The sequence below is a fragment of the Leptopilina boulardi genome, unplaced genomic scaffold (genome assembly GCF_019393585.1).
Source record: "Leptopilina boulardi isolate dan_hultmark-lab unplaced genomic scaffold, ZJU_Lbou_2.1 LbouV2_78, whole genome shotgun sequence".
Classification (NCBI taxonomy): Eukaryota; Metazoa; Arthropoda; class Insecta; order Hymenoptera; family Figitidae; genus Leptopilina; species Leptopilina boulardi.
Window position 1 is genome coordinate 81,240 of NW_026138025.1, and position 10,800 is coordinate 92,039.

The following is a 10,800-nucleotide window of genomic DNA, read 5'->3' on the forward strand; positions in this document are numbered from 1 at the left end:
AATTAAAAAATCCTTTGCAATTAAAATTATCACTTTAAGTAGTAAATTTTACTGTAGTAGTTTACTACTAATTGTAGTAGTTTTAATTGCAAAAGATTTATTAATTCTACAAAAAAATGTTCTTAAAGCCTATTGAACCACTTTAAGTAGTAAAATCTACTACTTACATCTTGAGTTGTTTTAACATTTTTAAATTGAGTTAATAAAATCACAAAATGCAATTCTACCAATTATATTTTTAATTGGTTTAACTATTTTTATATATAGTTAATAGAACCGTTTAAATTCAGTTAAGGACCTATTCTACTACTCAGAGTAGTTAAAAAGTAGTAAAACCAACTAGTTTTTTTTCAGTGTGTTTCTATAATTTAAAACAGTTTTAAACTAGTTCGAAATAGTATTTAATAAATTAAATTCAAAAACAGTTTCCAAACTAATTTGAAACTATTTTCAATAAAATTTCAAAACAATTCCAAAACTATAGTTGAAATAAGTAGTTTTCAATAAATTCAAAACTATTTAAAACCAGTTCAAAGTTGTTTTTAATTAATTCAAAAACTTTGTCAAAACTAGTTCAAAGCTATTTTAAATAAAATCCAAAACACTTTCCAAACTTCTTCAAAGTAGTTTTCAATAAATTCAAAAATAATTCCAAAACAGTTCAAAGCTGTTTTCAGTATATTCAAAACTGTTTCTAACTAGTTCAAAATGCTGTTTTAAATAAAATTCCAAAAACAGTTTCAAACTTGTTCAAAACTGTTTTGAACAAAATTTCGACTCAAAAAATTTAAAAACTATACTAAAACACTATCGAAATAATGTTAAAACTGTTGAAATACGATAAAAAATGTTTTTACAAAATTCAAAAACAGTCTCAATCAAGTTTCAAACAGTTTAAAATTAGTTCTGATTAGTTTATTAATGTTTATTTACAATTAAACAAGTATTTCTAAAAAAAAAAAAAATTAAAAACTATATCTAAACTAGTTTAAAACTATTCAGAATAAATTCAGAAATAGTTTTAAATTTGTTTAAAAATTGTTGAAAAATTTAGTCAAAACCTATTTTTAAACTATAAATAAATAATTATTTAACAGAAAAGTATTTAAAAACCGTATATTTAAAATTTTTAATTAATCAATTTCTTTTTTAAACACTATAGATATATATATATATATATATATATATATATATATATATATATATATACGCATATATAAATAAGTAAGTCAGAAAAGTGTCCCCAAAGAAGAATGATTAGAGCAATTTTCCACTTATAGAAGGAGGGTAAATTCTGTGAAAGCAATTTGAGTCCTCGATTAGTGTCCACAAGCCATTTAAATATGCTTACTCAAGGCAACGCGCAGTCAAAGATAAAGAGCGTCATAATTACCCCAAGGGGTATCATTAAGTGCGTCACCAAACACAAGTATGTTTGAAACGAAAAAAAACTTGTTGTCTCTTTAAATACAATTTTAAATAAAAATAGACTTTAACATAATAATACAAAAACCAAAAAAAAAAAAAAACGTTACGGTTACTCATAATTAAAATTTTCAATACATTTTTCGTATTTTTTGGAAAATTTACCATGGAAAAGTGTACCATGATCGATAGAAATAGTTAAAATTTGAAATTGAAAAAAATAAGGCCCAAAAATTTTGGATTTTTTGGTAAAATTAATTTTTTTATGATTTTAAATTGATTGCAATTAAAGTTTAGGGACGAAAATTAATAACATTACAGGTAAAAAAAGGAAAGAAAGAGAATTGGGCATAAAAAAAATTTGGGCCTTATTTCGAAATTAATTTTTAATACGTTTTTCGTGATCCTTGGAAAATTTACCATGGAAAAATGTACCTTGATCGATAGAAATTGTCAAAATTTGAAATAAAAAAAAAAATAAGGCCCAAAAATTTTGGATTTTTGGGTAAAATTAATTTTATTATGATTTTAAATTGATTGCAATAAAGTTTAGGGACGAAAATTAATAACATTACGGGTAAAAAAAGGAAAGAAAGGGAATTTGTCAAAAAAAAATTTTGGGCCTTATTTCGAAATGAATTTTTAATACCTTTTTTGTGTTCCTTGGAAAATTTACCATGGAAATAAATACCATTATCGATAGAAACTGTTAAAATTTGAAACTCAAAAAAAAAAATAAGGCCCAAAAATTTTGAATTTTTTGTTAAATTAATTAGTGTATAATTAACGAATTGATTAAAAGAACGTTTGGGGAGGAAAATTTTGTAACATTGTTTGTTAAATATGAAATAAAAGAGAATTTCAAACAAAATTTATTGGGCCTTATATCGAAATTAATTTTTAATATTTTTTTCGTCTTCCTTGGAAAATTTACCATGGAAATATGTACTCTAATTAATAGAAACGATTGAAATTTCGAAATCCGGGTAAATAAGGCCCAAAATTTTTGAATTATTGATGAAATTAATTTAAAATTTTGATTTTATTAAAAGAACATTGGGGACGAACATTTATATTGTAGATATAAAAGTAAATAAAAAATAATAAAAAATAAAAAATTTGGGCCTTATTTCGAAATAAATTTTTAATACGTTTCTCGTGTTCCTTGGAAAATTTAACATAGAAATAAATACCATGATCGATAGAAACTGTTAAAATTTGAAATTAAAAAAAAATAAGGCCCAAAAATTTTGAATTTTTGGTGGAATTAATTTTTTTTTTTATAATTTTAAATTGATTAAAAGACCGTTTGGGGACGAAAATTAATAAAATTACATTAATTACACTTTAATTATACTCTTTGATATAAAGTCTATTGTCCCAAATTTTAAATATCAAAATCGATTAAAAAAATTTAAAAAAAAAAATTTTTTTTGGGCCTTTTTTTGATTTTTTAAAGTTTTTTGAAAATATTTTTGGAACCTATCAACATGGGTATATGTTTCAGTGGGAAATTTTCCAATCAAACGAATAAAACTACTATCAAATTAATTTAATTCGAATTTAAACTGTTAACATTTAAAAAAAATGGCGCGCGTAAATAAACAGCATAAAAAAAATTGACATGACTATGAAAATATTGTTAAACAGGTCCCAAAAGAGAACATGAGTATTTTCGATATCCATATCTCGTACTCTGCCCACATTTATTAGCTTCACTTGGGATTTTTTTTTTTGTTTTTTTTTTTTTTTTTGCTTTATTTTTTTACATCAGGCCCCATCGATTTCTTTTTTCCCCTTTGAAAATTTTTATTTTTATTTTTTTTTTTTTTTGATCGCATATCGAAGTGACGACCGAACGAGCAATCGCACGCGTATAAACCTAACGAGCGCCGCTGTTTGGCTTCGTAGAAAGGCGCTCGGCCTCGTCAGATTTAATCCCGAAATCCGGTTCGAAGACTCGTATTCCGCACTATTGTCGCGCCTTCTTGGCGTCAAATAAAACGACTCCACACGGACCCGGGGCTTTTGCCTTGAAAAAGGGGGCCCAACGAACATGATGATGAAGAAGAAGAAGAAGGAGGAGAAAACCTAAATTTCTATTTAAATTTAATCAAATTTATATTAAATTTTTTCTATCTTTTTTTTTTAAAAAAAAAAGGAAAGTAATTTATAAAAAAAAAAATTTCAAATAGTTTTAATTTGAATTTTTTTAAATTAATATTTTTAATTTTAATTCAATAAATTTGATAGTATTTTTTTCGAAACCAGCGGAAAATTTTCCACTGAAACTTGTACCCATGTTGATGGATTCAAAAAAATATTAACAAATAATCAAAAATCAAAAAGGCCCAAAAAAAAATTTTTTTCTTTTTTTTTATTTTACAATACGTTTGGTATTAAAAAAACGTTTTTCATAAAAAATTATTACATTTTAAATTAGATTTATGTATATCGGTTTAAAATAAAAAAAAAAGAACAATTTTGAAAAAAATAAAAATTTTTGGGCCTTATTTTTTTTTAATTTCAAATTTTAACAGTTTCTATCGATCATGGTATTTATTTCCATGGTAAATTTTCCAAGGAACACGAGAAACGTATTAAAAATTTATTTCGAAATAAGGCCCAAATTTTTTATTTTTAATTATTTTTTATTTACTTTTATATCTACTAGATAAATTTTCGTCCCCAATGTTCTTTTAATAAAATCAAAATCTTAAATTAATTTCATTAATAATTCAAAAATTTTGGGCCTTATTTTCCCCGAATTTCGAAATTTCAATCGTTTCTATTAATTAGAGTACATATTTCCATGGTAAATTTTACAAGGAAGACGAAAAAAATATTAAAAATTAATTTCGATATAAGGCCCAATAAATTTTGTTTGAAATTCTCTTTTATTTCTTATTTAACAAAGAATGTTACAAAATTTTCCTCCCCAAACGTTCTTTTAATCAATTCGTTAATTATACACTAATTAATTTAACAAAAAATCCAAAATTTTTGGGCCTTATTTTTTTTTGAATTTCAAATTTTAACAGTTTCTATCGATCATGGTATTTATTTCCATGGTAAATTTTCCAAGGAACACAAAAAAGGTATTAAAAATTCATTTTGAAATAAGGCCCAAAAATTTTTTTTGACAAATTCCCTTTCTTTCCTTTTTTTACCCGTAATGTTATTAATTTTCGTCCCTAAACTTTATTGGAATCAATTTAAAATCATAAAAAAATTAATTTTACTAAAAAATCCAAAATTTTTGGGCCTTATTTTTTTTGAATTTCAAATTTTAACAGTTTCTATCGATCATGGTATTTATTTCCATGGTAAATTTTCCAAGGAACACAAAAAACGTATTAAAAATTTATTTTGAAATAAGGCCCAAAATTTTTTTTGACAAATTCCCTTTCTTTCCTTTTTTTACCCGTAATGTTATTATTTTTCGTCCCTAAACTTTATTGGAATCAATTTAAAATCATAAAAAAATTAATTTTACCAAAAAATCCAAAATTTTTGGGCCTTATTATTTTTTTTTTCAAATTTTGACAGTTTCTATTGATCAAGGTACATTTTTCCATGGTAAATTTTCCAAGGATCACGAAAAACGTATTAAAAATTCATTTCGAAATAAGGCCCAAAATTTTTTTTTTGCCCAATTCTTTTTATTTCCTCTTTTTTACCCGTAATGTTATTAATTTTTTATTCCCAAATGTTTGTTTAAAATCATAAAAAAAAAAAATAATTTTACCAAAAAATCCAAAATTTTTGGGCCTTATTTTTTGGTGATTTTAAATATCAATTATTTCTATCGATCATGGTACACTTTTTCATGGTAAATTTTCCAAGGAACACGAAAAACATATTGAAAATTCATTTCAAAAATATCCTATGGAGAAAAAGGGATTTTTTTTCATATTTAGTTGAATATTATACAAAGATTATTTGTAACCGCATGTTCAAAGGCTCTTCGAAAAGCGATGTTCGATTTGTACGCGCTTTTTCAGTAATGGTTGAAGAGTGTATATAGAGGAGGAGGAGAGGCGGGAAGAAGAAAAGAATATAAAGACGGGTGAAAGAAGACCAACACAATGGCAAAAAGGGGATTCACGTTGGGTCGAAATCTCGATCTATTGGAAGAAGCATTCAAGTTGAAGTATATTTCATCTAAAGAAGTGTGTATATACATACATATATATATATATATATATATACGCAACCCACAGACGTCTGCGCGGAGGTACAAAAGAGAACCAAATCCATGTCTGGGATTTAACACGCTGAAGTCTTTTGGGTCAGCTAAAGTTTTTTTTGTACCACCCTCATTCTATTCAGGCGAGAGATTGCCCAGGGCCGTAAGACCCCCCCTCCTCCCCCTTCTTCTCCTCCTCACCTTTTCTTCATATATTTCTTCTTTTTAAATTGAAACCCATTAAAATTTTAATACAAAAAATTTTTTTTCTAATTAGAAAATTATTATTTTTTTTTTTAACTTCTAAACAAGACTATTAAATTGTAGAAATTTTTTTTTATTTTTTTCAAGAATAAGATTTTAATTTATTATACACATATTTATATATATATATATGTATATATAAATTGTCCATTTCCTGCGTCAAGTTGATTGGTGACTTTCTGTCAAATCAATTCTTCCGGTGGCAACACATATTAGCCCTAAAGAGGACAATCAAATGTAATTGAGGTTGGGACCTCTCTTAAATTTTTTTTTTTTGTTTTGTTTTTTAAGGACAATAAATTTATTAATTTAGATGAAAATTAAAAAATTATTTTAAAAAAAAATTAAAATTTGATGTTATTTAATAATAATAATAATAATAATAATAATAATAATAATAATAATAATAATAATATAATAATAATAATAATGGGCATAATAACAAGGACAAATGAAATCGTTGGCTACCTGTTTGGTTTGGGGCCCAAAAACTGGATAAGGATATCTTAAAAAGCACTTTTATCGCTTAAAGAGTCAGGTGTGAATTGGGGCCAGTGCCGCCACATCAAAGAAATGCCGATAAAAAACTAAAGACGAGACTCCGCCTACATTCTAATTGGAATATCTATTATTACACTACCGGCGCGATGTCATCGCAAAAAGTAAAATCAAAAAAAAAAAAATTAAAAAGATTCAAAATATTAAGGAAAAAATTTTTTTTTTTATTTTTAAGAAATATTTCAAATTTTTATCATTTAATAATATATTTATTGAATTTTCCAGTAAATTTTCCATTGAAATGAGTACCATGACTGTATATATTAAACGATTTTTAAAAAACAAAAAAATTAATTTTTTTGAAATAAGGCCCAAAATTTTTTTTTTATTGCATATATATGATTTTTAAATTTCAATAATATGTTTATTGAATTCGTGAGTAAATTTTCCATTGAAATGAGTAATAGATTAAACGATTTTTATTTTAAAAAAAAATATTTTTTTGAAATAAGGCCCAAAAATTTTTTATTATATATTTATGATTTTTAAACTTCAATAATACGTTTATTGAATTCGTGAGTAAATTTTCAATTGAAATGAATACCATGACTGTATAAAAAAAAAATTTTTTTTTTAAAATAAGGCCCAAAAATTACATTTTTTGATTTAAAAAATACATGTATTTTCTGAGTTATTTCTAGTAATTTAGACGTGTAAATAAAATGATTTATTACTTTTTAAATTTTTTTAAATTTTGGGTCTAATTTTCTTTTACCAATTATCAATTATTTTAAAAATAATTCTCATTCATTTTGGGCCTTATACATTTTTTTTTTTTAGTTGAATAAAATTTTCAGTTCGGCAAATTTTCTTTTATTTGATATATATGTATGTATTTTTGTACTTTTATGGTTAAAGTTAAAAAATTTTTTTTTTTTGGGCCTTATTTTGAAATTTAATCGTCTCTCGATAAAAATTCATGGAAAATACAAGCAAAAAAAAAATTATCAAAGTTTTTAAACAAAAAAAGGAAATTTTCAAAATCATTTCAAAGTGAAAAAAATTTTTTTTGACATTTTGGGCCTTATTTCGAAATTTACCAATATCTCAGTAAAAAATCATCGAAATATAACGTTCATGGTACACTTTTCAGAGGTAAATTTTCCAAAAAATCTGAAAAAACACATTTGAAATCAATTTACGAAAGTACGTGTTGATAAATTAAAAAAAAAATTGAATAACTTTTTAAAAAAAGTGAATTTCTCGCGTAATATCAAAAAATAGGGGGGGGGGAACACCGACAAGTTTTTCGACGTTACTCTTTGAAATGCAAAGAATACATATGGGGGCCTTTTTCGCTCTCTCTCTCTCTTTCTCTCTCAGATATTCAGTGAGACGAGGCTGCCGCCGCCAACAAAAGATTCATCGGGACCGGTTTTGTATGTTTGGGGGGGCCTTTTTTACATTCCCAAGAGAAGCCCCGTGGTGCCACGGGTGTGAAAACCGACACCCACCTACTTGTTATTTTGTCAAACACAAAACTCTGAGAAGGAGGCAGCAAGAGTAGAGGGAGGAGGGGTGGGGGGGTGAGTGGGGGAAATTATAGGAATCATGCCATTCTGACCGCGCAGCAAATTACTCTCGATTGCACACATACAACACCAGCTATTAACTAAACTTTATATAGCCGTTAATTAAACGTATACGACAACACTGTTTAGTGTAACAATATGCTACTATATACTGATTTTATTTTAAAGGCGCGGTAAAATTAAAAAAAAAAAAAACATCCTTTTTCTCTAATATTAATTCAAAACAAAAATTCTCAAATTTTACATTTTCAATAAATTAATTTTTTTCTAAATTAATATTTTCAGTTTTAATTAAATTAATTCGATAGTAGTTTATTTCAAACGAGTGACAAATTTCCCACTGAAACTTGTACCCATGTTAATGGATTCAAAAAAATATTACCAAATAATCAAAAATCAAAAAGGCCCCAAAAAAAAATTTTTCTATTTTCTATATTACGATACGTTTACTATTTTGAAAAAAAAACGTTTCTCGTCAAAAAACTTTCTAAATTAGATTTATATCCAGTTTAAAATAAAGAAAAGAAATAATTTTTTAAAAAATCAAAATTTTTGGGCCTTATATACCCGGATTTTGAAATTTTAATCGTTTCTAATCAATCTTGGTACTCTTTTCCATGGTAAATTTTCCAAAAAATACGAAAAACGTATTAAAAATTCATTTCGAAATAAGGCCCTAAATATTTTTTTATGACCAATTCTCATTTATTTCGTTTTTTACCTACAATGTTATTAATTTTCGTCTCCAAACGTTCTTTCAATCAATTTAAAATTATAAATAATTTAATTTTACCAAAAAAAAAACAAAATTTTTGGGCCTTATTTACCTGGATTTCGAAATTTTAATCGTTTCTTTCAATCATGCGGTACTTTTTTTCATCGTAAATTTTCCAAGGAAGATGAAAAACATATTAAAAATTCGTTTCGAAAGAAGGCCCAAAATTTGTTATGATAAATTCTCTTTTAATTCTTTTTTTTACCAACAATGTTATAAGTTTTCGTCCCCCAACGTTTTTTTAATCAATTTAAAATCATAAAAAAAAAAAAATTTTACAATTAAAAAAAAATTTTTTGGGCCCTATTTACCCGGATTTTGAAATTATAATGGTTTCTTTTAATCATGGTACTCTTTTCCATTGTAAATTTTCCAAAAAATACGAAAAACGTATTAAAAATTCATTTTGAAATGAGGCCCAAAATTTTTTTTTTTGACAAATTCTCTTTTATTATGTTTTTTACCTACAATGTTATAAATTTACGTCCCTAAACGTTCTTTCAATCAATTTAGAATTATAAAAAAAATAATTCTACCAAAAACAAAAAATTTTTGGGCCTTATTTACACGGATTTCAAAATTTTAATTGTTTCTATCAATCATGGTACTCTTTTCCATGGTAAATTTTCCAAAAAAAACACGAAAAACGTATTAAAAATTCATTTCGAAATAAGGCCCAAAATTTGTTATGACAAATTCTCTTTTAATTCTTTTTTTACCAACAATGTTATATGTTTTCGTCCCCCAACGTTTTTTTTAATCAATTTAAAATCATAAAAAAAAATAATTTTACAAAAAAAAAAATTTTTTGGGCCCTATTTACCCGGATTTTGAAATTTTAATCGTTTCTATCAATCATGGTACACTTTTCCATGGTAAATTTTCCAAAAAATACGAAAAACGTATTAAAAATTCATTCTGAAATAAGGCCCAAAATTTTTTTTGACAAATTCTCTTTTATTTCCTTTTTTTACCTACAATGTTGTATATTTTTGACCCCCAACGTTCTTTCAATCAATTTAAAATCATAAAAAAAATAATTTTACCAAAAAAAAATTTTTTGGGCCCTATTTACCCGGATTTTGAAATTTTAATCGTTTCTATCAATCATGGTACTCTTCTCCATGGTAAATTTTCCAAAAAATACGAAAAACGTATTATAAATTCATTTTGAAATAAGGCCCAAAATTTTTTTTTTGACAAATTCTCTTTTATTTCCTTTTTTTAACCTACAATGTTATATATTTTTGACCCCCATCGTTCTTTCAGTCAATTTAAAATCATAAAAAAAAAATTCTACAAAAAACAAAAAATTTTTGGGACTTATTTACACGGTGTTCAAAATTTTAATCGTTTCTATCAATCATGGTACACTTTTCCATGGTAAATTTTCCAAAAAATACGAAAAACGTATTAAAAATTCATTCTGAAATAAGGCCCAAAATTTTTTTTGACAAATTCTCTTTTATTTCCTTTTTTTACCTACAATGTTGTATATTTTTGACCCCCAACGTTCTTTCAATCAATTTAAAATCATAAAAAAAATAATTTTACCAAAAAAAAATTTTTTGGGCCCTATTTACCCGGATTTTGAAATTTTAATCGTTTCTATCAATCATGGTACTCTTCTCCATGGTAAATTTTCCAAAAAATACGAAAAACGTATTATAAATTCATTTTGAAATAAGGCCCAAAATTTTTTTTTTAACAAATTCTCTTTTATTTCCTTTTTTTAACCTACAATGTTATATATTTTTGACCCCCATCGTTCTTTCAGTCAATTTAAAATCATAAAAAAAAAATTCTACAAAAAACAAAAAATTTTTGGGACTTATTTACACGGTGTTCAAAATTTTAATCGTTTCTATCAATCATGGTACTCTTTTCCATGGTAAATTTTCCAGCAAAAACACGAAAAACGTATTAAAAATTTATTTCGAAATAAGGTCTAATTTTAACGGAAAAAAAATTAAGTTATTTTTTTAAAAAAACAGTGATTTAAAAATAATAATTTTTTTCACTTTTCAAATATTATTAATTAGTTATTTTGATAATAG